General features: G+C 37.3%; 1 protein-coding gene and 1 pseudogene across 2 annotated transcripts in view; one reads left to right on the top strand and one right to left on the bottom strand.

Annotated features, from left to right (window-relative positions):
* GLCE (glucuronic acid epimerase) overlaps positions 1-15,036 on the top strand; it is a 113,825-nt gene that overhangs the window by 13,537 nt on the left and 85,252 nt on the right. Inside the window, exon 2 of one of the 2 annotated variants that reach the window (XM_055320053.1) lies at positions 4,399-4,474. The exons of the other annotated variant lie outside the window; for it this stretch is intronic. The gene's annotated coding sequence lies outside the window, so the exon portion shown is untranslated. The remainder of the gene's footprint in view (positions 1-4,398; positions 4,475-15,036) is intronic. 2 annotated transcript variants of the gene reach the window in all.
* On the bottom strand, positions 3,968-4,783 carry LOC129506384 (cell division control protein 42 homolog; annotated as a pseudogene).

Raw genomic sequence — 15,036 nt, 5'->3', positions numbered from 1 at the left:
GGACCCCCAAGGTTATACAGATAGCATTTGACAGCCTTTTATGATATCTTTATAGACAACTTAGAGAAATGTAGTCTGAATAATTGCATAGATAGGTGGATTTGTGATTGATTAATGGGCTGATGTTAAAATTAAACTGCAGTTCATTCTTAGTGGTGTCCCTCAAGGTCCGGTCTTCCCCCATGTCCTATTCGAAATGTTTATCTATTACAAACTGAGAGAGTGCTAGTATGTTACAGGACAGAATCAGAATCTTCCCTCTACCCTCCCCCTTTATTTTTAATAATTGGAAAGATAAACTGTATCTAAGAAAATATTTGTTATAATAATTTTATATTTGAAATGTATGTATTGCCTAGGGACAAAGCCTTCTAATTGAATTTTTTTTTTTTTTAATCTGCACAAATACAGGGTTGGACTTAGAGGGCTAACGGGTAATTTTTTGTTGTTTCTGTTGTTTTTAAGTAGGTGTGTGCCTGGCTGGGTCTCCTTATTTGTCTGAAGTTGGTGAGTCAGAGGTTTATTATAACTACTCCAAAGGCTCACACTCACTTAAACATTATTTTGAAACACGTTGTCAAAAACACGGTTGATTATCCTTTTCTCCTCTGCATTTAGCTATATGTTCTCAGTTCCGTCTGCCACATTTTGAGGAGGGTGTTGATAGACCATGTATTCAGAGGAGAGTTATCAGGATGAAGCAGTGTCTTGAAACAGATACTTGCAAAATAATTGAAATAGTTGAGATTTTCAGCCAGGAAAAAAAGGCGGCTTTAGAGGGGTATATATGGTAATGCTTTTCAGATTGGGTGATTAAATGATCTTTAGTATTCTTCTTAACTCAAATCTGTGAGTCTGTGCAATGCATGAAGGAATGGGACGTGGAAAAGGGATTGAACGTATCTTTTGTATCCCCACAGGACAAAATTAAAGTTAGTGGAAGGAAAATATTGGTACATAATGAAGATGTTTTTAACAATTGAAATGAAAATTGAGTGGACAGTTTCTCATTGTGGTGTATTGAGTAGCATTTAATCAAGCTATTCTTACTCTCTAAGGACTTTTCCAACTCCTATCCTTTTTTTTTTTTTTTCCTTAAGATTTTATTTTTAAGTAATCTTTACACCCAAGTTGGGGCTTGAACCTACAACCCTGAGGTCAAGAGTCATACACTCACTGACTGAGCCAGCCGGGCGCCCCCAGTCTTTTTTTATTTCTTCATTAGTTATAATTCCCCATAGCAAAATTTTTTTGGGTATATCACTTATTCTCAGCACCTTATGCTTTTATATAGTATCAAATGTTAGTAGTAACATATTATTTTGTTAGTAAAAACAAATTTAAACAACAGCAGAGCATTTTTCACTGCTAGATTGGTGAAGATAAGTTTGGTAATACCAACAGTGGTAAGGATATATAGAATCACTCATACATTCTAGGCAGGCATATAAATTTGTGTAGTTTCTTTGGAGTACTTATTAAAATTATAAATGTTCATGCTTTCTGACTCAATAATTTTAAAGATGTTTTCTTTGTTTATTATAGTGTTAAATATGTTGCCAGAAGCCCTAAATGATTCTTAACCTGGGTTAAATAAATGATTCTACAACCATGTAGTGGGATCTCACACAGCCATAAAAAGAAAGAAAAAAGTACTTCTGCATGAGTTCAACTCTGACACACATTATCTGGTGAAAAAAATATGTCGCAAAAAATATGTTGCAGGACAGTATTTATGGTATGTTGATATTGCTGTAAAAAAAGTAAGTTGTGTGTATATGCAAATACATATGCACACATTAATAAACATTTATGCTTCTATGTTCATAAACTTCTCTGAAAGGATACACAAGAAAAGGAGTAGTTGTTTCTGGAGAAGGGTTAGGAGATTGGAAGTCTGAGATCTCATCTCAGGCTTTGGTTTGCCTGACTATACATTTATGCTGTGTGTGTGTGCAGGTCAAGATTGTTTTGTAAAAGTTTTTTTATTTGAAGTCATTACAGATTCACAGGAAGTTTCAGGTAGTACGGGGTGGTACCCTTCATCCCATTCCCCCCAGTGGTAACATCTTAGGTAACTAGTGCAAAAGCCAAATCAGGAAATTGGCATGGGTACAACCCACAGATCTTGTTCAGGTTTCAGCAATTATACCTGTACTCATTTGTGTGTGTATATAATTCTTTGAAGTTTTATTGGATATGTAGATTTGTGTAATCAACATCACAACTGAGATATAAAGCTGTTTTATCACCAAAAAGATCCTTGTGCTATCCTTTTATAGTCCCATCTGTCCCTTTATTCTCTGGCAGCCACTCACCTGTACTCCATTTTTGAACTTTGTCATTTCCAGATGATCTGCAAATGGAATAAAAAAAGTATGTAACCTTTGAGACTGATTTTTTTTTTTTACTTAGTGTAATTCCCTTGGAATCCATCCAAGTTGTTGCATGTATCAATAATTCCTTTTTATTGCTGGACAATATCCCATGGTATGGATGTACCAGAGTTTTTTAAATCACCCATTGTTAGACGTTTGGGCAGTTTCCAGATTTGGCCTATTACAAATAAAGCTGCTATCCACATTTGTGTGCAAGACATGAGATTTCAGTTCTCTGGGATAAATGTCTAAGAGTGTGAATTGCTGGGTATTATGGTAAATGTATTTAAGAAAGTGTAAAAGTATATTTTAAGAGGTTGCCAACCCATTGTCCAGAGTGGTATACCATTTTAGATTCATATCAGCATTGTATGAGAGGCCTAGTTTCTCTGTCGTCTTTGGCATTTGGGTTTTTTTTTTTTTTGAAGAGTTTTTTGTTTGTTTAATACATCTGAAAAGAATGCATATACAAAGAATTGAGACATGAGAAAGCATTGGTTCAATACTAATAAATCTACAAGAATTAGGATTTGGGGAAGGGGGAGAAGATTACCTAAATATTTTTTAAAATTGGAAACTGCAACCAAAATAAGTGGATAAAATCCCTATTAACAATAGGGATTCTTCACTTATGAAGAGTCTTTATAAGACTCCATGTTTTTTTTATTAAACTGGAGAACCTTAACTAGCTACTCTAGGGTTCCTCATATGAGAAATACGGGGATTCCCTTGAATGGTCCCCATGTTGTTAAATGTTCTCCCCACCCCCACCCCCAGCTTCTTCATGAAGCAGGTCTCCTTCCTCCCAACTTAAAACGAGGATGTGCATCATTCCATAGACCTGTCTCCCAGTGCCACCTCTTACATTTCTTCAATTTACCAGGTCCTCAATTGTGTTCTAGGAACACCATATCATACATTAGTAAGCTGGGCATCTATGCTAAGCATATAAGACAATGACTGACAGAGAAAAAATGTTTTTTAATTACACACTCAATCCATTTGGTGTATTTCAAAAGGTGCAGTACTTTTCTTCATTTCTAACTTCTTTCACTGATAAATTAACTTCAAAAAAAAATTCGGCGAATGGCAAACATTTCCTTGAAAGTCACAGTCACATATATAGTGTATCCTAGAAAAGAGGAGGGACAAGACAGGTTCCACCCACTTTCATGAGTTTCATCAAATACTGGATCTACTCAAGGGTGGAGAGAAAAGGCAACTTTCAAAAAGGAGTATGTTATTAAATGAGGCATTTACTATACTGCTTCCTAAGAGCACCAGGTGGGGAACAAGTTTTCTGAACTAGTTCTAGGAAGTGGAATGTGGAATCAATCCATCTTCCTCCCCTTAAGGGCTGTCCAGTGGTTAATGAATTTAAAAAACATGATTAAATAAAAACAAACCCCACACGTGCTCCCCACACCACTAACCCACTCCCCCTTGCAAAAAAGAAAGGGAAAAAAAAAAACCCCTAAATGTCCCAGGTCATTCTCCAGAGTGGATGGAGCCCGGGAGCAGAATCAACAACCCAAATTAGTCTGTTACAGAGTCATCATAAGCATGCCTTGCTTTTAAACAAACAAAAAAAAAAAAAATTTTTTTTTGAAACGACAGAACAAAAACTAGTACTAATCACTTTTCAGACAATACACAATTACTCAAATTAAGTAGTACTGAGAAGGGGAAAGGGACCATACATAATGGCCTTGTCTCACAAGAGTGTATGTAGGTAGGTGCAAGAACAAATATTAATCTTTAGTTTGATTTAACGTTGCTTTTAGTATGATGCTGACACCAGTTGTGCGGAAAGGGCTCTGGAGAGATATTCATAGCAGCACACACCTGCGGCTCTTCTTCGGTTCTGGAGGCTCCAGGGCAGCCAGTATTCCTTCGTCAAATACATTCTTTAGGCTTTTCTGTGTGAGTGCAGAACACTCCACATACTTGACCGCCTTCAGGTCACAGGCCAGCTTTTCAGCAGTCTCTGGAGTGATAGGCTTCTGTTTGTTCTTGGCAGGTTTCTCAATAGTAGAGGGGTCATCTCGGAGATCAGTTTGGGTCCTAACAAGCAAGAAAGGAGTCTTTGGACAGTGGTGAGTTATCTCAGGCACCCACTTTTCCTTCACATTTTCAAATGAGGATGGAGAGAACACTGAAAAACAGACTTGAAATACATCTGCTTGTGGATAACTCAGCAGTTGTTATCTGTCATAATCCTCTTGCCCTGCAGTATCAAAAAGTCCCAGGGTATATGGCTCTCCACCAATCATAACCGTGACTGCATAGTTGTCAAAAGCAGTCGGTACATACGCAGATCGAAATTTGTTTGTTGTGTAGGATATCAGGAGACATGTTTTACCAATGGCATCATCGCCCACAACAACGCACTTAGTTGTCTGCATTGCTGAAACAGTTTTGTATCCACTGTAAATATTTCAAATTTGATGATGACCTCAGCTTCTCCGCCGGGGCGTTGACAGCACTCGGCATTTGGTATTGTCTCTATTTTTTACTTTAGGTGTTATAACAGATGTGTAGCAGTATCTCTTTATGGTTTTAATTTGCCTTTCCTTGATGGCCAATGAGTTGAACATACTATTTTTGCTATCTATCTGTTGGTTGTGTCCTTCTCTTTTCCTTCATCAGTCTGGCAATCAGTTTTTGCTTCATGTAGTTTGAAACTGTTTTTAGGAGTATAAACATTGGGGATTGTTATGTTTTCCTGATAAAATGACTTGCTCATCATTATATGACTGTCTTTATTCTTTGTTGTACTCTGTTTTAAGAATCTACGTTGTCTATTAGTAAAGCTACTCCAGCTTTTTTTTTCATATATCTTTTTCCATCTTTTTTATTTTTAGCCTACTTGTGTCTTCTTATTTATTTATTTGGATTTATTTATTTATTTATTTGAGGGAGAGAGAGTGAGAGCAGGGAAATGAGCAGAGGGAGAGGGAGAGAATCCTCAAGTGGACTCCCTGCTGAGCATGGCGCTGGAATGCGGGGCTCTATCCCAGGACTCCTGAGATCAAGACATGAGCTGAAATCAAGAGTTGGACAATTAGCTGACACCCCTGTGTCTTCATATTTAAAGGTTTCTCATAATGACTTCTGGGTGGATCACGCTTTTTTATCCAGTCTGATAATGTCTGTCTTTTAAATAGAGTCTATAGATCATATATAGACATACTTTGGAGATAGTGTGGGTTCAGTTCCAGACTACTACAATAAAGTGAATATTAAAATAAAGTGTGTCAAGTGAATGTTTTGGTTTCCTATTGTGTTTATAAAAGTTCTGTTAGGCTACATACAAAAATAAGTCTCAATAAATTTAAAAGACTGAAATCGTACAAAGTATATTCTCTGAACACAACAGAATAAAATTAGAATTTAATAACAGAAGGAAAGTGAAATACTAATATGGAAATTAAACAACAAACTCTTAAATAGATTCAAACAGCTAATTTATGTGTATTGTAAATATCTACAGTAAAAAAAAAAATTCAAGTCAATAAGCTAACTTTACACCTTAAGGAACTAGAAAAAGATGACCAAACTAGTCAAAGAAAGGAAATAATAAAGACCAAAGTCCAGGAGGTAAATTACATGGAGAATAGAAAGACATTACAGAGAATTAATGAAACCTAAAGTTGGTACTTGAAAAGATAAAAGGACAAACTTTTAGCTAGACTTGTCAGGCGCCCCCAGTCTCTGCTTTTTAATTGAATTAAACTATTTATATTTAAAGTACTTATAGGTTTTTGTTCCCCAGTTCCTCCATTACTGCCTTCTTCTGTGTTTATTTTTTCTAATGTACTATTTTGATTCCCTCTCATTTCCTTTTCCTTATACTTTTAGAGAAAGATTCTGGGAAACCATGGTAAGGGAGAGCCAGCTGGTGGTTAGAGCAAGAATCATTTTAGCCAGCTGAGGTGGTGAACATCCCAAATAGAGAATGTCATAAACAGAGGCATAGGTACCTGGTGTTGGAGAACTGCAGTTTTGGAATTTAAGTGTATCCCTGTTTCATATTGTCAAAGAACAAAAACTCAAATGAGTAAATTTGAAGAACGAATTGGCTTTATTTAGTGATTTATGAATTGGGCGACATCTCATCTAGCAAGTAGAGGGGAGCTCAAAGGGTCTGTATAAACGAAGATTTTTATAGGAAAGAGGGTGGGGCAGGAAAGTTATTAGTGAAAGAAAAGAAAGGATTGTTCCAGGCAAGGTCACTTTCCCTTAGAAGGGCAAGGCTCTTCCTTTGGGGATGGAGAGGGCCTATGTGACAGATTACCTCACTGGAACTTATTAAAAAATTCCTGATGGACAGGTTAAGACCTTTATTTCTGTGGCAGATTGAGACAGCAGTTAGGTTAGGTGTTAAAACCCTGGTTTAGTTACTTGCCTTGGCCCAAGTGATGCCATTTTGGGCCTGTGGCTTTCTCTTTCACAGTGTTTTTGCAGACTTATTCCTTTTAGTAGCACTGAGAATTAATAAGCATTTAATTAATTAAGCATTAATAAGCATTTGGCATACAGAAATTTTTCATAAAAATGAATGTCATACTGAAGTAGGACATTGCTTTAATATTTCCCAAGACTGGTCCTGAACCATTAACAATGATTTTTTTTTAAAGAGTTTATTTATTTATTCATGAAAGACACACGGAGAGAGAGGCAGAGACATAGGCAGAGGGAGAAGCAGGCTCCCTGCAAGGAGCCTGATGTGGGACTTGATCCCGGATCCTGGGATCATGCTCTGAGCTGAAGGCAGATGCTCAACCACTGAGCCACTCAGGTGCCCCATTAACAGTGATTTTTGTTACAGCATCCTGAATACCTCCTCCAAGTCTTCCAGGAATACCCAAGTTCAAGAAAAATATTAATTATAAAAAACAAGCATAGAGTTGTTCCATTTCTTTTTCAAAATTCTATGTATATATTTTTCATTTTATATTACTACATCTAAATTACCTGCTAATAGAATAAGTGGTCTTAAAGTCTTTTTTGAAATCCTAGAGCTCATTTTAGTTCTTAGGCACCTTTTGTAATTTATCAGCTAAATGTATTATCTCAAAGTGTGTTTCAGTTAGGCTTCTTTTGGCTCTGAGTAATAGAAGGCCCATTTCAAACAGTCTTAGACAATAGGTTTTTTTGCCTTAATGTAACTGGAAGTCTTAAATGATAGTAGTCTTCAGAATTACTTGGTCAGTACATTACTGAAGACACCAAGAATTCAGATTCTTTGAATTGTTCTGTAGTACTGGCTTTATGCCAAGGCAGGACGTTCTCTGTAGTTGTATGATGGTTTCCAGGAAGGAACCATATGTTCCACAAGGAAGAAGAGTCCTCTGGCTTCTGTAGAGGGCGCTTTTAGGCAACAAGCTTGAGCAATAGAAGCCTGAGGAAGGTAAAAGGGCCCGCAGTGACCACTGAGCTAAATGCAAGCAGGCATTGCCAACAGGCTCATTAAGTGCCCCACCTTGAAATAGCCATAGGCCCTAACTGACCAATTACAATGAGGCACAGTTCTTAAGATTACCAAAAAAGGGGAAATTCCGTAAGTCCCTCTACTCCCTAACTCTGCCCTATAACTGCAGCCCCTCACCATTGCCTTGGCACAGACAATCTCTCTGTTGCTGTCCTGCCCACTGCTCCCTTGCAGTGAATTCAGTAAACTTTCATTTGTTCTGCCTTGGGTGAATTCTTTTACCACTTGTGCTGCTGGCCTCCTCCCAATCAGAGCGCCCCACATTTGGTGCCCCCCCCAATCCAATCGGGACACCCCAGAGCTTCCTCTGAACAGAAAGGACAGACTTAACCAGAACCTACCAGAAAACTTTTTTTTCATATCTCATTGGCATGATTCCTCCTCATTTCTGAATTTCTGGCTACAAGGATGGGGGTAAACCCACCTTGAGCTGAAGTCAGTTTTCCTAGTTGCTGCCAAAGAGTTGTGGAATGGATGGATATTGGAGCAAACAGTCATGGTGTCTGCTTTGGTTGTGTCCGAATGCTGTGAGGTTTCTTAATCCATACTTTTTCTGGTAGGCTTTTATAATGCGTCAAAATATGCTTAGTCATATTTTTGATTTAATTGCCCATGTTCAGAGCTTTCTATCCTCTAAAGCAATACAGCAATTACTAAGCATTCCTTTCTTTAGAAAGAGAATGTTGAAATAGTGAAAGGATTGGAGATAGTTGGCAAATTTGAATCTGTATCTCCTTGTAACCAATAATTTTTAACCTCTTTCACCTCCAGATAATTGACTTAGCTGCCATTTACATAGAAACTTTAGTGATTTGATTTGTATCTCCTTTCTCTCTTCAAAAATTGCCTGGAGCATTGTGATAAAGTAGAAAGTGAGTTGGGTTATGATTTGGGTTCTAATTAATTCTAACTTCACTGCTTTTCAGTTAAGTGTGATCATGGACAGATCACTTCATCTCTCAGACCTTCAACTGTCTTCTTTGTAAGCTGAAATATCTTCTCACCAAGTTGTTCTTATGGGAGTCAAATAAAATGATATGAAAAAAATGTGAGAAGTATAGACTAACACAATTTTTTTTTTTTTTGACTAACACAATTTTAAATTGGCTTTTTACACTAATTAAAGAGTGGGCCTTTAAAGGGAGGGAACTTAGTAATGAGAGATTCTGGTCCTAAAAAATAAATAAATAATCTTAGATTCTGATTATTCAGGATCTATCAGAAAAAGATAAGGACATGTACAGTTTTTTTGAAATTAGATGCTCAACGAGTAAAAGACATTTTATTGTAAAACAGGTGTTGCATGCTTGTTTCTAGTAAGTGTATTTTAGTAGCAACTTCTCAGATATTCCCTATAATTTTTTTACCTCAAATTTTTGCCCTGGTGTTTTGGTTAAAGCTGTTTTTCAAGGAAGCAGCTGTAGAGTAAAGGTAATAAGCTATAGTGCTTTGTGTGGCTTGCAGGGTATGATGGATGCATTTTTTTATTTATTCCAGTTATTGACTGTTTTTTCAAATGTACTTCTCCTTTCTGACATTATTCTTTTGAAGAACCCTAAGATCTCCCACAGAAATGTGGGTGGAGTTTGATTATTATTGCCAAAGGAGGTTTGCTTTTCACTGCTGAGAACTCTGATGAGCAAAAGTTCCTATTTGGAGTTGAATGAAATGATGGTGAGGAATTGACTTTTAAAATACTATTTAATATATTCATCATGTCTTAGGTTAATGTACAAGTGGAATCTGAATATGTTAATAAGCTACATTAAATAGTTTCTCTTTGTATTTTATTACAATAAAATGTGAAACAAAGCATAGATACTTCCTGAATTGATATCATTTACCTTTTTGTTTAGATCTAGTTGCTGCTGTCTGTCATGTTGGATTTGGGGCAGCCTCTTTTATAAAAGGGAAGGCCAGTTCTGCAGTTTGCCTTTTTCTTTTATATGGAAATACTGCATATAGATTTTGAAAGGAAAAGGGAACTAATATATGTTGACTTTGTTACTATGCACAAGCATAGCAAGTACCTAATGTTTATGTCACTTTATTCTTCAACCGATGGAAAAGTATTAGTATCCCCGTTTTACAAAAGAAAATACTGAAATTTAGAGACTAAGTAATGTCAAAATAACTGCAACAGGGGAGTCAATCACACTCTCCCTCCATGTCTCACTCCTCCCTTCATTGCATTTCTCATACTGCTTTTATGTAATTATTATATCTTTTCTTTGAGGAAGATTTTATTCTTCTTGCAAATGAAGAAAAGTGTTGGGCAGCCCGGGTGGCTCAGAGGTTTAGCGCCGCCTTCAGCCAAGGGCCTGATCATAGGGACCCGAGATCGAGTCCCACATCGATCAAAAGCAGCATGGAGCCTGCTTTTCCCTCTGCCTGTGTCTCTGCCGCTTTCTCTGTCTCTCTCTCTGTGTCTCTCATGAATGCATAAATAAAATCTTAAAAAAAAAGTGTTAACATGAGTGTGTGAAGAATAAGAAAATGAAAATGTACTCTAAAGGATAGAATCTTATATAAAAAGGTTTTTCTTTGCTTTTTTTTTTTAAAGATTTATTTATTTATTCATGAGAGAGACAGAGAGAGAGAGAGAGGCAGAGATACAGGCAGAGGGAGAAGCAGGCTCCATGCAGGGAGCCCTACACGGGACTTGATCCCGGGACTCCAGTATCGCACCCCGGGCCAAAGGCAGGCGCCAAACCACTGAGCCACCCAGGGATCCCCTAAAAAGGTTTTTCTTAAACATTAATTAATTTTTAACTGTTAAACCCACTTTGCTTTTCTCGTAAAAACACCACTTGGTCACGATGCATTTTACTTTTTTGTATTGTTGGGTTTGATTTACATAAATGTTAAGAATTTTTGTGTGTATATTCATGAGAGATTTGTTCTATGGTTTTCTTAGAATGTCTGGTTTTTTTTTTTTTTTTTTTGAATGTCTGGTTTTGATATCAGGATAGCGCTGGCCTTGTAGAGAGTTCATTGAGAAGTATTCTCTCCTTCTGCTTCAATTTTCTGGATGTTTTTTAGATTTGGTGTTATTTCTTCCTTGTATTTTAGGTAGAATTCACCAGTGAAGCCAATTGGGCCTAAAGTTCTGTCTATGGAAAGATTTTAAACTATAATTTCAATTTCTTTTTTCTTTTTAAAGATTTTATTTATTGATTGGTGAGAGACAGAGAGAAAGAGAGACAGAGACACAGGCAGAGGAAGAAGCAGGCTTCATGCAGGTAGCCCGATGGGGGACTCGATCCCGGGTCTCCAGGATGACTCCCTGGGCTGAAGGCAACGCTAAACTGCTGAGCCACTGGGGCTGCCCCAATTTCAATTTCTTTAACTGATACAGGATTATTCTATTTATTTTTTCTTAAGTGAGCTTTGGTAAGTTTGTCTTTCAAGGAATTTATTTCATCTGAGTTGTTAAATTCATTGACAGAATTGTTCATAACATTCCTTTATTTTATTTTATTTATTTTATTTTATTTTTAAGATTTTATTTATTTATTGATGAGAGACAGAGAGAGAGAGAGAGGTAGAGGCACAGGCAGAGGGAGAAGCAGGCTCCATGCAGGTAGCCCGACGTGGGTCTCCAGGATCACGCCCTGGGCTAAAGGCAGCGATAAACTGCTGAGCCACTGGGGCTGCCCTCCTTTATTCTTTTAAGGTCTGTAATTTCTCTAATTTCTGATACTGGTGTTTTGCCTCTTTTCCTTTTTTGCCTCCTGATTAGTCTGGCTAGCTGTTTATCAGTTTTACTTATATCAAAGAACCAGTTTTGGTTTCATGGACTTAAAAATTTCTTTTAAAACGGACTTTGGTTTTTAGAGCAGTTTTAGGTTCCCAGCAAAGTTGAGTGGAAAGTACAGATTTTTCTGTACTTATATAGCCCCTACTCCCACACATGCATAGCCTCCCACCACCAACACTCAATGAATCTACATTGACACATCATTATCACCCAAAGTCCATAGATTTATATTAGGATTCACTCCTGGTGTTGTATGTTCCATGGGTTTGGATAAATGTTTAATGACATATATTCACAATTGCAGCATTATATAGAGTAGTTTGCCCTAAAAATTGTGTGCTCCACCTGTTCGTTTCTCCTTCTCCAACTTCTGGCATAGTTTTGCCTTTTCCAGAATATCATATGGTATATAGCTTTTTCACATTGGTTTCCTTCACTTAGCAATATGCATTTAGGTTTCCTCCATGTCTTTTCATGGCTTGATAGCTCTTTTTAAAGCTATGCATAATATTCCATTGTATGGATGTTCCACAGTTTAACCATTCAGCTGCTGAAGGACATCTCCGTTGCTTTCAAGGTTTTTTGTGGTTGTTTTTGTTTTGTTTAAAGATTTTATTCACTTGTTGCCCCCCAAGAAAGAAAGATTTTATTCACCTATTAGAGCGTGCACGAGCTAGGAATGGGGGGCAGAGGGAGAAGCAGATTTACCACTGAGCAGGAAGCTCAATGCAGGGCTCAATCCCAGGACCCTGACATGACCTGAGCAGAAGGCAGATGCTTAACCAGCTGAGCCACCCAGTCATCTCTTGTTTTTATTTTTTATTTTTTAAGTAGGCTCCATTACTACCCTGAGATGAAGACCTGAGCTGAAGTTAAGAATTGGACACTTAACTGACTGAGCCACCCAGGCACCCCTCAAGTTTTGACAGTTTTAAATAAGGCTTATATAAATATTCATGTCCAGGTTTTTGTGTAGATGTTTTCAACTTATTTGGATTGATACCAAGGAGTATGAATGCTGGATTGTATAAGAAAATGTTTCATTTTATAAGAAACTGCCAAACTGTCTTCCAAGATGTCTACCATTTTGGGTTTTACTCATCCCCAAAAAACTAGCTTTTGGTCTTACTTTTTTCCCACTTGTTTCTGTTTTGTTGTCCTTATTCTCTCCCCCCTCCATCTTCTGCTTTTTATTTTTACAGAAAAGGAGAGAACATTTACTGCTTAGGTTTATTTTGCTTTTCTCTTTCTAATTTCTTAAGATGGGAGCTTAGGTCATTGATTTCAGACCTACTTTCTTTTTTAAGATATAGAGTATTGTTTAGTTTCCAGGTGTTTGGGGATTTTAAAGTTCTGATTTTAATTTCTAATTTAATTGCATTGTGAAAATTCTTAAACTTTATTGAGAATGGTTTTAAGGCTCAGAATGTAGTCTGTCTTGGGTAATGGTTCTGTATGTGCTTGAAAAAAATATTCTGTTGGTGGAATGTTCTGTAAATCAGTTAGATCAGGTTGGTTGATAATATTGTTCAAGTCTGCTATATCCTTATTCATTTTCTGTATACTTGTTCTATCACATATTGAGATTATAGTGTTGAAGTCACTGACAGTAATTGTGGATTTGTCTATTCCTTACAATCCTGTCAGTTTTTGCTTTATGTATTTTGAAGCTGTTCAGTTTAGGATACTTACATCTTCATGATTAAATTGATTTGTTTATCAATATGAAATGACTCCCCCCCCTTTTTAAGATTTTATCTATTTGTTTGAGAGAACGAGATAATGAGAGCATGAGCAGGTAGGAGGGGCAGAGAGAGAAGCAGGCTCCCCACTGAGCAGGGAGCCTGATGCAGGGCTTGATCCCCTAACCCTGGGATCATGACCTGAGCTGAAGGCAGATGTTTAATGACTGAGCTACCCTGGCACCCCTGAAATGACCCTATTTATCTTTGGTGATAGTCTTATGTATTTTATCTGATATTAAGATAGCTACTCCAGCTCTTTTTTATTTTTATTTTTTAAGATTTATTTATTTGTGAGAAACACACAGCAAGAGGCAGAGGCGTAGGCAGAGGGAAAAACAGGCTCCATGCAGGGAGCCCGATGTGGGACTTGATCCCAGGACCCCAGGACCACACCCTGAGCCAAAGGCAGACACTCAACCACTGAACCACCCAGGTGTGCTACTCCAGCTCTTTATTGATAAGTAGCCTGGTATATTTTTATAATCCTTTAATTTATTTTTGAAGATTTTATTTATTCATGAAAGACACAGAGAGAGAGAGGCAGCGATACAGGCAGAGGGAGAAGCAGGCTCCATGCAGGGAGCCCGACATGGGACTTGATCCCTGGTCTCCAGGATCAGGCCCTGGGCTGAAGGCAGCGCTGAACCACTGAGCCACCCAGCTGCCCTATAATCCTTTAATTTTAACCTTTTTGTTTTTATATTTAAAGTAGGTTTCTTTTTAGATAGCATTATACAAATCTGGTAATCTCTTCCTTTCAGTCAGGTGTTATATAATGTGATTGCGCTTATGTCTGCCATCTTGCAATTTGTTTCCTGTGTGTCCCATCTCGTCTTTGCTTTTTTTTACTCTTGCCTTCTTTTGAATTGAGTACATTTTATTATTCCATTTTATCTCCACTGTTGCCTTAGAACTGTGTAATTTTTTCTTTTTTTTCTTTTTCAGTGGTTGACACGGGTATAATATCCACCTTTAACTTATCAGCCTTCCTACAAATACTAATCTATCACTTCATATATAGTATGTGACTGTAAGCACAGTGTATTTTTCCCTTCTCCCATCACTTTTCCAAATGTCGTTATATATTTTACTCCTATCTATGTATTTTACAAACCCTAGAATAGATTATTATTTTAAAATGAGAAAGAAAATCTATTTTATATTTAGTCACATATTTACTCATTTTAGTGCTCTTTCTTCCTTTGTTTAGATTTATGTTTTTCTTTTTATCATTTTGCTTCCCCAGAAATTCTTTATCAGCGTTTTTTTTATTGTGCCAGGGCTGCTGGTGACAAATACTCCCTGCTTTTATTTGTCTAAAAAAGTATTTTATCAACATTTCAGGAAGATTTTTTCCGGTACTGAATTTTTTTTTTAATTTTATTTATGCATGAGAGACAAGGGAGAGAGAGGGGCAGAGGGAGAAGCAGGCTCCCTGAAGGGAGCCTGACGTGGGACTCGATCCCGGGTCTCCAGGATCACGCCTTGGGCTGAAGGCAGCACTAAACTGCTGAGCTACCCAGGCTGCCCCTGGTACTGAATTTTAGTGTTTTAAGAGTTTCCAGGACAGCCTTCAGGTTTGGTGGCTCACTAGGAGAACTCTCAGGTCTAAGCATATGGTTATACTCATGATTTATTATAGTGAAAGGATGCAAAGCC

The sequence above is a fragment of the Nyctereutes procyonoides genome, unplaced genomic scaffold (assembly GCF_905146905.1).
Source record: "Nyctereutes procyonoides isolate TBG_1078 unplaced genomic scaffold, NYPRO_anot_genome, whole genome shotgun sequence".
Lineage (NCBI taxonomy): Eukaryota > Metazoa > Chordata > Mammalia > Carnivora > Canidae > Nyctereutes > Nyctereutes procyonoides.
This window is presented reverse-complemented; position numbering and strand designations above follow the sequence as displayed.